We start from the raw sequence: 17,607 nt of genomic DNA, 5'->3' as shown, positions 1-17,607 counted from the left end.
TAATATGATCTCCGCGTCCATAGGCATAAAAACCTACTGTACGAGCTGCCAGTTCAATGTGTCCAACGTGGCATCTATGAGATCAGTCACCAACTCTGGAGGATTTGCAACACAACACCCATACGGTCTCAGCATTTCATCTCGGGGAATCCAATTATCATCCCATATGCGCGTAGTCTGACCGTTTCCTATACGCTTTATTATTCCCTGTTTCAGAATATCACAGCCCTCCACAATAGCTCTCCATACTTGGCTTGGATGTCCCCCTAAGTTTGCCTCCGATATATTGTTGTTGGGGTAATAGACACTTTTTAGGAGTCTGTCACTTAGCGAATCAGGGGTCTGAAGCAGGCGCCATACCTGCTTGGCTAACATGGCCAGATTGAATAACTCAAAATCTTTAAAGCCAAGACCACCCATGGATTTTGGTTGTGTCATTGATTCCCATGAGACCCAATGTGGTTTACGTTTATCTTCTTTGCTCCCCCACCAAAACTTCTGAATAAACATATTCAAATGTTGACAAAGACCTCGGGGTAGGTTAAAACAGGACATGGAGAAAACAGGTACTATCTAGGCCACTGATTTAACAAGCACCTCCTTTCCCGCAGTGGATAACGTCATCTCAATCCATCCTTGTACCTTGCTCCAAAGGCGATCTTTCAGGTATTTAAAAGCCCCATTCTTAGAGCTCCTAACATCTGAAGGCATACCAAGGTATTTCTCATTTAGAGTCTCATTGGGCACATTAAGCAAGCTCTTGATATCATGTCGAACACTATCTAGCACACCCTTGCTAAAGTAGATCGATGATTTTGCATAGTTCACGTGCTGCCCTGTCGCCTGACTATAGATGTCCAGCACATGGTTGACCTCAGTAGCACCCACACTGTCGAATATGGGAACCCACACTACAAGAAATATGTCAACTTGTGACCAGCATTATTGGTCACTGTTTTCAATTTGTGACCTTTTTGTGACAAAAAACATAAGGTCAAAAGTTGGCAGTCGTAAACTGACTATAGCGACCTTTCTTCTGGAATGGTCGTAGACGTTTATGACCAAAATACGTCTATTGTGGCGTTTTGGTCACTAGCAACCTCCCCAGGCCACGTAGGCAGCCAGCGTGGCAATCTGATGTGGCACAAGATTCAACCCGGTCCAATTCGATTTTCTACATGGGCCTAGCCCAACAATTCGGCCTTTTAAAAGTATTTTTTCTTGTGCTTTTATTAGCTACAAGGGTCTGACCCAGTAATTCGACCCATGTATTTTTTTAGGCAAGCCCTTTTAATATATGTATTTTATGTTAATTTCGGTTAGCTACATGGGCCTGGCCTACAATTTGGCCTTTTTATTTTCTAGCGCACGACATTTTGAGGTCCATTTCTTTTTTATTTCCAGCTTTTTTTGTCTGCTCCAGTTTTCAGATGGGTCCGAATTGTCAGGTTTTTCATAGCTTATTAATAAGCAATATATATGTATATATCAAACATATAGAAGAGAGAAAGCATATGAAAATCTTCAAATAATAGCTAAAATAAGTTTATTACAATATGCTATACAGAACAAAACACGTGAAACTACATACACTCATTCACATCACAACAACCAGCTTCCATACATTCATTCACATCACAACAACCTGTTTCACCATCGAATCTTGCATACCCAGGAACTTCAAACTTCACCTAGATCCACACAATCATAAATATTGGGATCTACAAATAAACCGCTACTCTTGGATACCACAAAACATGCTCTTAAACATAGGAAGAAGTCATCAACGGAGTTCTACCAACAACACAAGCTCCATTCACCTACAAGAACAGAATGGAATATCAAGTACTTGGATCGTTCAAGCAGATTACAACCAACATATATATGTAGAAGTACATCAGGAAATATGATGGAGCAAATCAGACAACAGATACACTTATACAGCCCAATAAATGGGTGATGACGACAAGTAAAAAATATACTCCCAGGTTTGGACATAAATAGTGTCAGATCAAGCAGAAGATAATAAGGCAGTAAACATATTGTCACATCCTCTTTGACCCTCTTCAGATCAATTAATCTACATAGCTTCAACTTTCTTTGTGCTTTACAGCAAAGAGCAAAACTAAAGAGAGAAAAGCATAGTTGATGATGGATTGGTGAATTACCTCGATGGCGTACTTGATGGTAATGTCCGTCCTTCTGGAGCTAGTAGTGTTTGTCCACAGACATAAGCATAGAAAAGAAAACATGATTTCAGCAAAACTAAAACTGTCAATGAAAGTTGAATAACAATGCAGCAGATTAGCTCTTAGCATGGAGGAACATCACCAAATTAAACAAGATGGCTGTTCAAGTTTCTATATGAGTATTCATGATTTCAGTTTGTCATCATCGTTTAAATAGCTTGGCAAATATTGACAGCAAACAAACAAAAAATTGAAGTCTATAGCTTTGTGAGCATGCAGTAGATTGTTCACATCCTAATGAAATACATGGCAAAGAAGCTTGAACTATACTAGCAACAGAAATCAGTCAGCAGTATCTTGAGAGTGACTGATGGTTGTTTCAACAAACAAACAGTTTCTTGACATCTTAACATGGACCAAAGAACTGTTGTTACTTCACAATGCAGATAAATAGATCGACTCTCGCAAGCAAGGACCTGACCTCTCCTTTAGGAAGAAGAGGTTTCAGCTTTCTTATCACAAATTTGATGGCTAATGTGGTGGTGTAGTAAGCAAACATTTTAGTTTAATTTAGCACACCATTGTTTAATTATTCTTTTCAGGATGCTTTCACCAATGACGTAGTGTGAATAATACGAGAAATAGAGAAATAACACTGAAATTTTGAGACTAAACAAATGCACTATGTACCAGATCGAACACTCTTAAATCAGAACCAAAAAATATACCATCTATTATTAATCTTACAGAAAAGCACTCAATCTTCACTTCCATCGCTCCTTCAGGTTGCAAATCTCTGTACACGCATTTCTAGAAATACAAAAGTACAAAATCCATCATCTCTGCTGTAATAAGCGAAAAACACTCAACACCAATGAAATTGTTGCTTGCAAACCCAAAGAAGGGAAACAGAAGGGTTAATCATACAACTATATTAAGAAGACAAGTAATAATTGAATGAGACATCAAGGCAGTAATGAAGCCTTGATGTTCCCTCGACAAGGTTTCGATATATACGGATATACCATATTATTTTGGTACAATTTCGTTAAATACCACATAAAAAAGAGCATATACTTGATAAATTGAGTAGGTGATAAATTTTCTTAACTATAAACTAACACCACCAACACTCATTCCAATTCTGTAGCACAAACAATAAGGTATTTACCCAAACTGTACCACTGTAAGCTAGCGCAAACACTTGCATGCATTAATGTTCATTCTGTAGTAGCACACTAGCTTGCGGCACAGGGCCACCAAGCCTTTATATAGGAGCATTGTACAAGTACGCACATCACTTGCATGCACAAATCACTCCTATGTAGTAGACTAGTAGTAGCACACTTGCTCTTGGCAACTAACTTTAATATGTTCACTGTTGGTCTAATGCGTAGATGACTAGGGGAGATGCATGCATGCTGATGACCAAGTCACTATATATTGCAGACAAACACATCATCCCAGGATGATTGGGGCTGTATGATTTTTGTATGATAAGCATCAACAACAAATGGAAGTTAGTTTTTACCGGCTTCTTGTTTACTCCTAGTTGTGCCCACGTGATGACTTAAGCAACTCCTCCAAGGTTCCATAGCCACCTGTCAAATTAACTGAATGTCAAAACACTTGTTGAAGAACTGTATTTAGAAATTTCTTTCACTTATGGAAGAATTGTACGGGTACTTAGTAAAGCAATAAAAGCGTCAACAAACCAAGCCATTTCTCCGTTCCCCTCCTGTATGCCAGAAACAACTCTATAGGAGCATGGATCAGGGATAGTAAGAAATTAAGCATCCAGCTGTAATATAACTTGACCTACATGATCACCTAATACCAATAGGAGCATGGATCAAGTTTGATCTAGTAAACAATAGTATAAACCTGACGGGTGGCAATAATGTACTACTAAACAGTAGTGCTCCCCCAGCCAGCTTGTTGCGGCTCGGCAGAGTGGGGACCCAACACTCCCCAACCCCACAAGACCTGGAGCAAGCAAACTAACAGTAGGGTGAAATTGATATCTATCAAGCCTCTACAGATTTGGTAAATAAAACAGACAAATTTAAGTTGCTGATGCAGTACAAGTCGAATAAAAATGTTGCAGATTGGTTTGTGGGAATTTAACACCAAACCAATTTCATTTTCAATTTTAGGAACGCACATACAAACTGAAGTAAACCAAATCCTCCAATAATGTGTGTCAAATGCTGTCCAAACTGAAACTCAACTGCAGGTATCCCTCTCCTATGTTACAACCAAACTACATGGCAGGATTGGATCAGATTGGACCAACTCAAATCAGAACAGCTGGCTAGCAAGGAAGGGAAGGGGTCGTCCTTCTCTTATCACAACCGTGGTTGTACTGCTGCAGCTTTTGATCTTCACTGCCACGTGTCGTTGTACGTGCTGAAGAAGTCGCGTACATCTCGCCAAGGACGTCATGGAATGCGAGATGCACTGTAGACCATGAGAAGGAACACCTCTTCCCTGCCTCGCTCGTCACATATCAGCTGCTGTAGGGTGACCCGCGCCATGGATGCCATGGGAGGAGTGCGGCCTGGTGGATCTGGGAGGAAGGGGGAGTATGTGAGGCGAGGTTGAACAATTTGAGGGAGACCGAAACCCTAGCCATGGGTTGGAGAGGGCTGGATGGGTGGGGGATTCCCGGATCTGGCAGCTCCCAGTGCTGTAAGGTGAGAGCAGGTCATGGGGTAGTAGGTCACGGGTGCGGCCCCACGGAGCGAGACTCTCCTAGCCACGGCGGCGCGGCCCCTCGGCGCCGCGAAGGCGGCTGAGAAGGAGGGGAACACCGTCGAGGAGGCAGTGGCGAGGGCGGGGGAGCGCGAATGCCATGGTTGCGAGGAAGGGGTCGATGGCGGCTGCAGCGGTGTGCGCGCGGGGTTGGATTGAATTGGGCCAGGGTGAGGGGAGGGCGCGGTAGTGTGCGGCGGCGGCGGCGTGGGTCATCGACGGTGAGGGAGGGGCGTCGGCTGCAGGAGTGGACAGGAGGGGTGGGGGAGGGATCTGGATCTGGTTGGGGGAGGAGGGGTGGCGGAGGAGGGATTTGGATCGGGAAGAGGAGAGGCAGCTGTCACAGCACTAGCATTGGCCTTGCTTGTCATTGCATTATTATCTTGCATCATGTCTAAATTTTTCAAAAACTTAAAATGGGGACTAACCAAACCCTAGCACCAAATGAATTCGAATAGGCTCAAATAAAATCACTTCCAATAAACCCAAAGTGACTTCAGAAAAAGTCTCTCATTTTTTAAACTGGTGAAAACCTCTAACAAAAATGGGTGCATATTTTTCCTAGGTCATTTCAGGTTATTGGATTAAATCATAAGTATTTGAATTGGAGCATTTAATGGCTATAAATATTTTAAATGCTTCAATAATTCTGAAAACATTTGAGGGCTGTTAGTAAACATTTTAAAAGTGCCCACAAATTTTCCCAGGAGTTTTAAAAATGGTTTAGTATTACTAGTACAAATACCCGTGCGTTGCACCGGGCAAAAAAAGGCACAACCAGCTTCATGCACCATTGTGCATCTTTTTTATATTTAGTTTTAATAAATGTCCATAATAAGGTTAACCGTGAAAAATCCTTATTTTTAATAAAAGTTAACATTTTCATAAAAATTGGAACACTTTTTAAGAATAGTTAACGTTTTTATGAAAATTTGAACATTTCTTTAAAAAAGAACATTTTTTTACGGGATTTTTTTAATAGATGTTTTTTATGAAAAGAATATTTTGTTTTTGGTTGTACATTTCTAGATGGACTTTGTTTTAGTAAAAAATGGAACTTTTTTGGGAATTTTTAAGTTTTGTAGAAAATGCGAACATATTTTTTTTAAACAAAGATAGTGTGAACATATGTAAAACCGTGAACATTTTAAAGCTATTTTTATTGTTTTAAAAAATTACAGATATTTTTATAGCATCTTTGTTAGGCAATTTTTACGTATGGTTGTTTAATTGGGAAGATTTTTTTTAACTATTTGGGCTTGGCCCAACAAAGCACTTGACGTTAACTTTTATTAAAATATGGACGCACGAACTCATCTTCCTTATCGTTATCCATTCTTAAGTCTCCCTTGGCAAAGTGCTCTGCGCCGCCGCCACGTCGTGTCTACCTCCTATGTCGAAATGGACCTATCCCTTCCTCTCGTGGTGCGCCGTAATGGAGAGTTCCCCATGGGGCTGGGAGGGGGAGAGGCGGGGCAAGCAGTCTCTGTTTGGTGCCCCCTACCAGCTGCGGTCAGAGTTGATCAATTGTTTCGTCCAAGCAGCACGTTTTGCCGAATAATACGCCACCGCAATCATGGGAGTCCAGTTAACGATTTTAATTGAAACTTAAACCATTATTGAATATATGCACACAACACCCATAAGAAGATCTTTGGACGACAGTGAGATCGAGCCATCCATGCATATAATCAAACTGCAACAGACCGTTTGATTAGAATCGTGCAGTGATCAGCAGCATAAACTATCATCCATGGAGTAGTTTTAGAGCAAATAAACTGCAACTTTCTGGAATATAACAATAATAAAAGCACCACAGTAGCAACTAAAGGGTTTGATTTCAGTCAAGGAATATAGCATTACATCAATAGCAAAACATGGTGATATTTGTGGAAATAAAATAATAAGAGCACTGCAACTGCTAGTAAAAGCAATATTATCCAACATGATCATTTGAACCAGCACATAGGACCACCATCAACCACAACATACTGCTAAAGAGTACATGTCTAAATTTTATGAAAGCTAGAAACTGAAAGTCATTTACAGCCAACAATTTGTAATTGACCCTACTGGTCTACATCCAATGAATTATGAGACACCATTTCATTTCCTACATATCCTGTTTTTTCAACAGAAAAGCCTGTTTTGACAGAATGGAAGTTAGCACGACCAAGTAAATCAAACTTGAAAAAAGAATAAAGTTTCGAGATGAGCTTACATTATCAATTTGCACAAATGTATGTCATATCTTTTCTCACAGATTCGTATTGGAGAATAAAGTTGTCCCGGAATCAACAAAATGTTCATATTACTCTACAAAGACCATCATTTTTTGTTAATATGAAACCTTATGAATCGTATTTCGTTAAATATGTACGTCTCCCAGCCGCGCGTCACCACCTCTCTTCCGTCCATTTGAGAAGCTTCGCCATTCACCACGACGCCGCTGAGCTGTCGCCATCTATTTCTTTGCAAAGTTCGATAGATAGATTAGATAGATAGATAGTGCACTAAAAGAGAACAAATTCATAAGAAAAGTAATGTATACACCTGATATCCCAACTCCCAAGAATCAAACTGTGGTAAAACAAAACTAATACATACCATGGCTATCCAACAGCACATAGTAGTGACAAATCTGAACCGGGTCCCCTTCCCTTAGGATATGATATACCTTCAGGCCGATTAACTCTAGGTGTTCTATGAATTCTGAAAGTCTGAATCAACTCATGTGCAACTTTTGACGATGGTGCAAATGGAGAGGCATCACAAGATTGGATCCTTATCCTGCTATATAACTGTAGTACAGTTAAAGCAAATAAGCTAAGGAATTGGACAGCAGGATGAAGGTGCACCACCCCATCCAATTCTGAAAAGGTGGCGGCTAATGGTCTTCCTTGTTGAATCCATAAGGACTATGCTTTTCTATCCTTGAACTAAGCTGAAACTCGAGCTCTAAAATCTGAACGAAAAAACTTGATTTCTTGGAAGGAGGGTCACTGCTCCAAATCGTGTTGCCTCGCCCGTACATCACCGAAGCTGGGGCACACATTGGAGCAGTGGCATTTGCGACGCCCAGCAGCGGGGTCACATCTCATCCCCATCAGCTCAAATCAAAACAGAACCCAAATTAGCCCAAACAGTTAGAAGACTTATTTAAACCGCACATGGTGCACTCAGACATAAGAGAAGACCCAAGCAGAGCGATCAAGCCATGCAATTCTAGTTATTAAAATACTAATTAGTTATTGTATCTAGACGGACAGTCTTATGTAAAACGTTTAGATTTACGTAGTAGTTTGCAAGGAGCATATACATACTATTTTTCAAATGGGGTGTATACAAGTATACAACTGATACTACTTTAACTGAAAACATCAGAGAGCATGTTTTAATTCATTCATGATCTCTGCATTTTATTTAGAAACAAGCATGCACCAAGATACTCACATAGAGAGCAGAATCCTCTCTTTCACAGTACTATTGTTTCATCTAGCTCTAACATATCCTCTCTTTCTCCCTTTTAATAAGTAGTATAGTTGATGCTATACAGACTTAAGAAGTAAGTAGTTGATGACAGATACAAATCGATGACACTGTAGTATGTACCTCAGGTCAGACGAAGTTTCGGCGGATAGTAGAGTATGTGCAGACAGATTTCCGGCGAAGTCGGCGGTGTACAGCCACGGCGCTGTCGGAAACTTGAGGCGTGAAGATGAGCCAAATAACTGCAGATTATTCCAGAGAGTTAGAACACGAAAAACTATTTGACCTTGCAATAGAATAGAAAGGGTTCGGCGATGTGCACATCTCTCTCTCTCTCTCTCTCTCTCTCTCTCTACCTCACCTCTTTTTTCACCACAAGTTACAAAACCAAATAACTGAATTTGTTGGCCCTGTACATCATTTAAAGATTAAAAGAAACTCAAATTCAAGATCAGTTGTCGTTCATGACCTCTGCATTTTATACAGAAACAAGAATGCACCAAGATACTCACATAGAAAGCAGAATCCTCTGTTTCACAGGGCTATTGTTTCATCTATCTCTAACATATCATCTATTTCTCCCTTTTAATAAGTAGTATAGTTGACGACATACATACTTAAGAAGTAAGTAGTTGATGACAGATACAAATTGATGACACTGTAGTATGTACCTCAGGTCAGACAAAGTTTCAGCGGACAGTAGAGTATGTGCAGAAGGATTTCCGGCGAAGTCGACGGTGTACAGCCACGGCGCTGTTGGAAACTTGAGGCGCGACGATGAACCAAATAACTGCAGACTATCCCAAAGAGTTAGAACACGAAAAACTATTTGACCTTGCAATAGAATGGAAAGGGTTCGGTGATGTGCACGGTCATATGCATGAAAGCATCGAATTTGTTTACATGTAACATCAGCAGTATATACATGTAGTCGCCTCCAAAATTGACCATATGAGCTTTCAAATGAAAGGACAAAAATGAAAAAGGAACATATAAGAAATGTGAGTTATATAGTATTTTATTACCAACATGGCATCACTCAAAGATAATACTTGTCAAAGAACAGCTTGATCAGGCACAAAGACCTAGACATGTGAAAGAGAAGGGAATCAACACATAAAATTTAACCTGAATCTACCTCAACCATGAGCAAGTACGAGCACTGCTCCTTGCCTTGAGTAAGTGCTTGCTCTGGCTTAGTTTGCCCCAGCACAACAGAGATCAATTCCCTGGATGGCATATATTTAATATACGTTCTCCTCCTAGTACTAAAAATAGGACTACATGGCTTCCTAGCGAGTTAAAGCTAACAGAGATCAGAGAGCAAACTAATTTCACCAATTTATCACTGTAATCTCTATTGAATGCAACACTTTGCCACATCTTGTATTATCTATATGGCATTGCTAAAGTGATTCTAATCTGAAAAAAGAATAAAAAAATCCAACTTTGCCATGTTAAACAGCATCCATAGTATTGCATGATGTAGTGACCCAAAATTAGTAGCACTATAATTGGATGGTTCAAACTCATGTGCCAGATGTCCTAAAAGTTCAGACTTGTATTCACAAAATAAGGAAATTCAACAATATATCTTCAAATGTAACTATGGATGGATTGAACAACCAAATTGCTACCTGATAGAGCAAAATTCCATATGCTTTCTGTTTTTTAAACCGAGTTCGAGGTGGATTCCATATTCTAACTGCACTTTACGGGAATGGATCTACAATCATATTAAAAGATTCCCTTCATCTTGAGCTGGTGCTTCAGCTGTTGGAACACTTAAGCTCAGATCTTCAGTATGATTTTCTTTAAGTGTAGGATCGAACAAAACCTACATGATAGATTGCTTACATTTATTAATAATCAATCAAGCAATTTTCTAGCACGGATAACACTATGTCATGAAATGTATTGCTGCTATATTTTCGTTCAGTTTTTGTAATAAGATAAAGTACTTAAATGATCTGCCAAGGAATAAACCAAATCAACAGCGACTCTATGGTCTAATTATCAGCTCTACACAATTAATAATACAAATAGAACTCTGGTACTAATTCTACAGAAAAGATACACCAAATACATTATCAGTCAGGTTCAGTACCAAGACCATTTTAGACATCTAAACATATTTATAGTATAGCGATATAGCTGCAGGTGTAAAGCGTGAAAATTCTCGATGGTACAAACTGTAAGCTGACAAATTGTCGATGCAATGTAGGTGCCAAATAAGTGTTGGCGTCATACCACAGTGCACTGACACAAAGCATAAAAGGAGAATAACATATTAACATTTCATTGTTGTACCAAAAAACAGACCATAGCTTCACAGCTAAGATTAATGCAGTAGTAGCACTACAATGACTTGTCAATAGTGACCTCGCACACACTGGCATTTTTACTGTAACTATTTTATGAGCTTGCAAATAAAAGCACAAAAATGAGAAGGGAACAAAAATGAAAATAGCACATATATACACTATTTATGTTTTGAAGGATACCAGTTCACAAATAAAAAATATATCTGTTCATGGACTATTTGGCGCAGTAGCAGAATTTTGTTTAAAAAATGGACTTGTGCTAATGGGAGAGATAGAGAGCAGATGGGGATTGCTTGCCCTATCTTGGTGCAGCAGAGGCATCATCCGAGGTGAGGAGGTGCTGCTGGCTAGGGTTCCTTCCTGCCCTTGACGGCAGCGAGCGTGGTGGATGGGGAAATCCCATGGCGTGCTCCATCTGCATCTGCAACAGAGGATATGAAGAGAAGGTGAGATGTAGGGGTGGAGGATCCCGGCCAAGAAAGGGGAAGGAGGGATGAACCTGGGGCCGCCGGAGACGGGCCGGCGAAGCACTGCCTGAAACCCTAGCCACGGGGGTGTGGTTGCGAGCGGGCAGTAGAGGCCGGGAGCGGAGAATCTGGACGGAGGGGAGGGAGGCGCGGAGCTTGGGGGGGCTCGGGGGCGTGCTGTGCGGCGCTGGAGCTCGCCGAAAGCGGCCGGCGTGGGCGGCGGCGGCGGCGACTTCATGGGCGAGAGGGAGAGGAGGTGAGCCCGTGCGTGTGTGGTTGTGTTTTTTTTCTTTACAAATCTGCTCAGACCGCGCGTTGAATACTCTGAACGCCAGGGTGTTTTGTGCAAAAACGAAACGTTTTCTCAGATATCCACTTAAGATAGGACTGCGGGTTGAATTCTCACAAACAAAGGGGCTTTTCTGCAAAATCGCTGACAACGTACAACCAGAAGCAATAAGCGCTTTATTAGTACTAGTACAAATGCCCGTGCGTTGCACCGGGCGAGAAAAGAGACACAACCTGCTTCATGTGCTAAAAATTATATATCCCTCACAATATTATTGAGAAATTAATAAAGCGTGTGGTTAGCCTAAAAAAATCTGCTTCATGTGCCATTGTGCATCATTTTTTTATATCCAATTTTAATAAATGTCGATAATAAGGTTAAACGTGGAATTTTTCTTATTTTTAATAAAAGTTAACGTTTACATAAAAATTGAAACAATTTTTTAAGAATAGTTAATGTTTTTAGTAAATTGGAACATTTCTCTAAAAACAAATTTTTTAATAGATGTTTCTTAAAGAATGTTTTGTCTTTTTGAAATTTATATTTTATTTGTAATTGTTTTTTGCACTATTTAGGCTTGGACCGAACATAACAACTTGCCTACACAAACATGCACGCTCTCAGTTCCCTCAAAAAACACGCACGCTCTGAGAAAAAGAAGATACTCTCATTGCGAGATGAACTGCACACACGGTCTCTCTTCGCGTTCCCCATCTCATTATCCCTTGTAAACATGAACATAACATAATTTGCATGTTTGAAAAGTCGCCCGGGATTCAGATATGTTGGCTAAAGCAAATGCATAAACAAATTCTGGTGTTGTTGCTCCATGCAGTCCCCTTGTGCTGCCTTGCTGAAGAAACTTGACTGGGATTCAGTCATCTAGTCTAATAGCAAATATGTAACTCAATGCCTCACTATGAAATGGATAAACCTTATGCCTCTCTTAAACACAAACAATGATAATTCTTGTGGGATCTTCTGTCACATAAAGTGTGAAAATTGCAAGAGCATGACAAATAATCGTACAGGAAAGATAAATTGAGCACTGAGACATCGAAGTAAATCAAAGATAGTCATGATCCACCCACCCAGTCGCTCTGTTGGCTTCATGTATTTGCTCACCTCTCAACAAAGCGACCACTATAACATTTTACTTCCCCAAGTAGTGTTCCTCTATGTCGTCGCATGGTTTCATTCGAGTTTTTTTCCGCTATTATTCACCAATGAACATAGAAAGGGGTCACCAAAGGTATCTTCAGATATAACTTATCCAGGGCCATCATTTATGGTATAAGCATCCAAAGGTATATTCAGATATAACTTATATACAACAAATAGAGCCAACCAAAAGGTGTCTTCAGATATAAAGCCATTTAAAAATTGTCACCCTGGAAAAATATTGCATGCTCGAGAGATCTGTATGCACGTTTCCATCTCTGTTTACAATTTACGACCATGTGAGCATGGTCTATGTTACAGTAAAAGAAAGCGAAGAGAACTGAATCGAAACAGATGACCTTTGTACAGGAAGGACAACTAACCATGAATAGATTAGCTTTAAGTCACATGATGGGGAAACGGTAGATTTACCATTGGGAAAAAATAGTTCTTATTAGCACTAAGACTCATATCAGGCATAAAAGATAAGGAATGCCAGAACATGGCATCAGTAAGAAAATAAAATTGCATAGAACAGAAGCACCACAATTTGAGTCGAAACCTGACATGGATAATAGACGATTACTTTTGCTTGAAAAAAATACATCAAAGCTTCCATTGGTCACTGAAACTTCTCCTGGCAGAATATATGGTTCAGCAGAAAGCTACACTACCGGCAAGTATGCAAGCTCATCCATGTTATCTGTTTTGCATCTTCTCTGAAATTAAGGACATTACTGGCATAATTGGTCCATCAATCACCCGCTGCTAAGTGAAAAATAATTAATCAACTGAAGTGGGAGCACACACTATATATTAGATAGCATATCGAACAATACCAAATGTACCAAAACTCAATGAGAAAAAACTCAGGGCAAAACTTATCGATGAGATTCTTATCAATCATCATCATCTTACAAATAACAACTCAGGATGACATATAATTATAAGCAGGTAGAACATTGCTCTTCTACAACAAAAGATCACGACAAGTTTATTGATCCAACTATTCAATAGTAGATAATGGGACAATTGTGGGTAATGGAACAGACACATTCTATTTGTTACCCTGATTTATTAATTTAAAGGCAATTGAGAAGGAAATTTAAGATAAACATGGCCATTCTGTGTAAGCAAAATAACACAAACAGGATACAGAGATTACAACAATGTCAGTACACAATCTGACTTCATCTACCAAGACTAACAGTGGCAAGAAATAGGATACAGAGTTGCAGATTTGTTCGTAACAAAGAAAAAAAAGAATTTTCCGAATCACTAATTTTATGCACCAAGTATCATTCAAATAGGAATATGCAGCACTAAGATTGAAGAATAGTGAACCTGACCGAAGGTTGGATGGTCCGTAGTTTGGTTGAGGATAGAGATACCAAGGAATTGATGATCCCACTCTCTCTGTTTTAGTCATCAAGGGTGCCCAACAATGTTTTTTTGTATGGCTACTGCATAACGGAAGACTGAACACATGTCAAAATTTACACAAGACCATACTTGATTCAGACATCTGCCCCATGTGTCTCTAAGCCACAAAAACTTGCTCTCATCTATTACTTCAGTGTCCTGCAGCAAAAGTTGTTTGGTGTGCTACTGGAATACTCCAAACTGCCAGGAAATCATCGATTGGAAGCGTTTCATGACTATGCTCATCCTTTGGAATATTTGGGATCATTGAAACCACATGAAGAGACAGGCACAGATACCTCAGTACCTGTATTTGGTGGAGTAATCCATGGGAGCAATCACCAGACGACAGCCTTACGAGCTCCTCTATAGACAGTCTCCACGATGTCAACAAACTCTTCCTTGTCTTTCATTGCCCAGTTGATCTTGTTGTTGTTTCTTGTCCCAAGATCAATCATGATGTGCTTGTTGCGGAAGAAGAACATCACCGTTGACGGGTCGTACAGCTCGTACATGGTGTTGAAGTCAGGAACCTTGGTGATGTCAACATGGTAGATCAGGACAAAGTTCTTGATGGTCTCAGCCACCCCTGACAGCACCTCATCCGTATAAACATGAACAAGTAGATAGTCAGAAACTCGTAATGAAGTCAACATTCAACAACATATAACCATGCTAGATTGACGTAGAACAAAAGCTTGCTAAAAAGTTAAACTGCAAGTCTGCATTCAATAATATAAAACCGCTAAGAAATTGGATTCCTTGCACAAAGTAATAAAACTATTGGCCGTTAATAAAAGAAGAAAACCGCTCATAGCTTTACTTCCTATAATGGCAAAGTAGATGCCACCCATGCCACACACACACAACCGGCGGCGGGAGCAGAACACAGATGATTAAGTGAACGCGGATAGTACATGATGCTGGAACATTTCATCAAGAAATAGAAAAAAATACCTATAGTTTAAGAACATTTGCTTGTTCATTCACGGGAGGAGCTTAATTTTGATATCATTGGCAATTATTCCACACATGGCCATGAAAAAACAGAGTCAAAGCACTTACTGAAAAGGTCCCATTGGCATGCCGAAGTTGCCTTTTTACTCGATCAATTCTGAAAAGATCAATGCCAAGACTGATTAAAAGCTGGGCACCTTGTGTGTAAGGGGAAAATACACGATTTACTGCAAAGCCTGTGTAGAAAAGGCATGCATCAAGATACTGCACTATTTACTGCCAATTCTGAACTTACAGTTCAACCACTTTAGTGATGAAAATAGTCTGAACAAAATAACATTTAACTAAAAAGCAACGGACAGAGCATGCATCTGGATACTGTAGAAAAGAAAGAAACCAAGTCCTCGTGTTTGAATTTTATGTCCAAGGCAATGATAAATAACAATAATAATGTATTGATTTTTCACAGAGGAAACATGTTTGTCTCCACATGAACTGGTTTGCTAAGACACAGAGGATAGAATAAATAGTGATTTTAGGGCCCCATTTTTCACCCTTTGCTTCCCATTTAATTGGGACTCATGTGACCTTATCTTACCAATAGCGTCAGTCCTTTGAGTTGTGCATTATAAATGTAGTTCGAGTTAGCTGCAACACGTAATAGGTCTCTGCTCAAATATTCAGATCCTTAAATGTTTTATCTTTAGTTGTAGTCGCATCATACCACAAAATGCATTTTGTGAGAAAAATTGGAGGAGTAGGAAGGAATCGGTGGGCAGCAGGAGAAAACCTGTTCACGCTAATGTATTTCAGAATTTTTTTGAGATTACTACCTCTACCTTGCTGCATCTTCCTCTAAATTCATCCCTTTAGATGTAACTACTATATCTGGTTCTTGCCCATCCTGCAAAAATTGAGAGGAAATCAGAGAGATGAGGTTCTCCAAGGCCTGCCGGTGGAAGGTGGCGCTGCAGGTTGAGCGGGGTGGCGCTCCGGTGGCGATGACGGCGGGGCCCGGTCGGATCCGGGCGGATCTGGCCGGGAGGATCCATTTCCGGCGGATCTGGGCGGCCGGATCCGGCGAGAATGAGGGTCGGCGGCGCCATGGAGGTCCCTGTCCAGCAAGAAAGAGGGAGAGAGGTGAGAGGAGATCGAGAAGAAGGAGGAGAAGGGGGGAGAGGCGGCGGAGCGACCGGAGGCCCGGGGGGAAGGTCACTGGCGGTGGGGCCTTGCGGAGGTGCGGGGTCGCCGGCGAGGCGGCTTGTGGCTGTGAGGGGAGCGAGGGCAGGAGGGAGCGGCGGAGTGGTCTGGTGGATTAGAGGTTTTTTTTCTTCAAAAACGAAGCGTTTTCCCAGATCCAATTACAAAGGGACTGTGGGTTAATTTATGATAAACCGAGGGACTTTTTTGCAAAAAGGGCAGCGACGTACGACCAGAAGAGATCGGCGATTTATTAGTAGGTAAAGATAAAGATATATAGGGAAAGATTACTAAATAAAAATAAAGCAAATAGTGTTTCTGGTCGTACGTTGTCGCCGTTTTTGCAGAAATGTCCTTGTGTTTTCTGTGAATTGAACCCGCAGTCCCTTTTCAAGTGAATATCATGTTTTTGCACAAATCCCCTGTCATTCCGTATATTCATCCCGCAGTACTCCTTCCCCTCCATATTTTGCACCTTATCCGCACCCCGCGCGGCGGCGGACGAGAAGCTGAGGGGCGGCGCAGCACTCTCCGACTTCTGCCTCCACCCCATCTACGCGTCATCCTCCGTCCGCGCGGGCGCAGGCGGCTACCGTGCCCCGGAGATGGTGGACACGCGGCGGCCCATGCTGAAGGCGGACGACTACTCCTTGGGCGTGCTCCTGCTGGAGCTCCTCACCCGCAAGTACCCGACGGACGCGTCCTTGCAGCAGCGTGACGGCGACACGCTGGACCTGCCGCGGTTGGTGCAGTCGGTGGTGTGCGAGGAGTGGACGTCCGATCTGTTTGTATTGGAGCTGGTGCCGATATAGAACAACAATGGAGATACAGAGCAAGCACACTACACCACAACAGCCTCACATAGGATACAGAGCAAGCACACGGCCATGATGCGCATTGTCGCTTGGGCCTCGAATCAGGAGGCATCGTGGCCTAATAATCCGGTAAAATTAATAGTCCCATATCGTTTTCTTATACACAATCCCACCAGTTCAAATATGTTTGTGAGCTGAAGAGAACAGGCGGCCTTGAAGGAGATGGTCAAAGAAGAAATCTGGCCTAATTTATAACAGGATAACCTGCAAGGGAGAGCGTCGAGAGAGGAGACTTGCCAATCTCCACCGGACGACGAGGAGGTCAAGCCCACGAGGCTCGAAGAGAGGAAGGGAGATGACGAAAGCGCGGCCGAGGCCAGTGCAGGGAGATGCTCCTGCTCGACTGTCCGCCAACACCAAGTGAAGACCAAGTCCGGGGAGGCTGCAAGGGGAGCACTGGAGCTGCTGCTTCCTGTTCGAGAGAATATAGAGAGGGTGTGAGGAAAGAGAGGAGACCAAGGATAGAAGGAGAGGGAGAAC

General features: G+C 41.4%; 2 long non-coding RNA genes and 1 pseudogene across 5 annotated transcripts; all 3 read right to left on the bottom strand.

The window, feature by feature from the left end:
* Window positions 1–1,515: 1,515 nt before the first annotated feature.
* LOC119366018 lies at window positions 1,516–5,219 on the bottom strand. 3 transcript variants are annotated; one of them, XR_005175896.1, is made up of 4 exons: window positions 3,721–5,219; window positions 2,918–2,999; window positions 2,169–2,208; window positions 1,516–1,820 (listed from the first exon to the last, which is right to left on the bottom strand). It is a non-coding gene; the product is annotated as an uncharacterized LOC119366018 (long non-coding RNA). The 3 variants fall into 3 exon arrangements; XR_005175891.1 differs by having other exon boundaries at window positions 2,937–2,999; XR_005175880.1 differs by having other exon boundaries at window positions 2,169–2,999.
* Window positions 5,220–7,470: 2,251 nt separating this feature from the next.
* On the bottom strand, window positions 7,471–10,321 carry LOC119366008. Of its 2 annotated transcripts, XR_005175869.1 has the most exons (4): window positions 10,070–10,321; window positions 9,104–9,229; window positions 8,556–8,674; window positions 7,471–8,053 (listed from the first exon to the last, which is right to left on the bottom strand). It is a non-coding gene; the product is annotated as an uncharacterized LOC119366008 (long non-coding RNA). The 2 variants fall into 2 exon arrangements; XR_005175865.1 differs by having other exon boundaries at window positions 9,104–10,321.
* Window positions 10,322–13,554: 3,233 nt separating this feature from the next.
* LOC119366000 lies at window positions 13,555–16,007 on the bottom strand (annotated as a pseudogene).
* Window positions 16,008–17,607: the final 1,600 nt, after the last annotated feature.

This window comes from Triticum dicoccoides, chromosome 1A (assembly GCF_002162155.2).
Source record: "Triticum dicoccoides isolate Atlit2015 ecotype Zavitan chromosome 1A, WEW_v2.0, whole genome shotgun sequence".
NCBI lineage: Eukaryota > Viridiplantae > Streptophyta > Magnoliopsida > Poales > Poaceae > Triticum > Triticum dicoccoides.
Note: the sequence above shows the minus strand (reverse complement) of the source record. Positions and strands in the feature narration are given on the sequence as shown.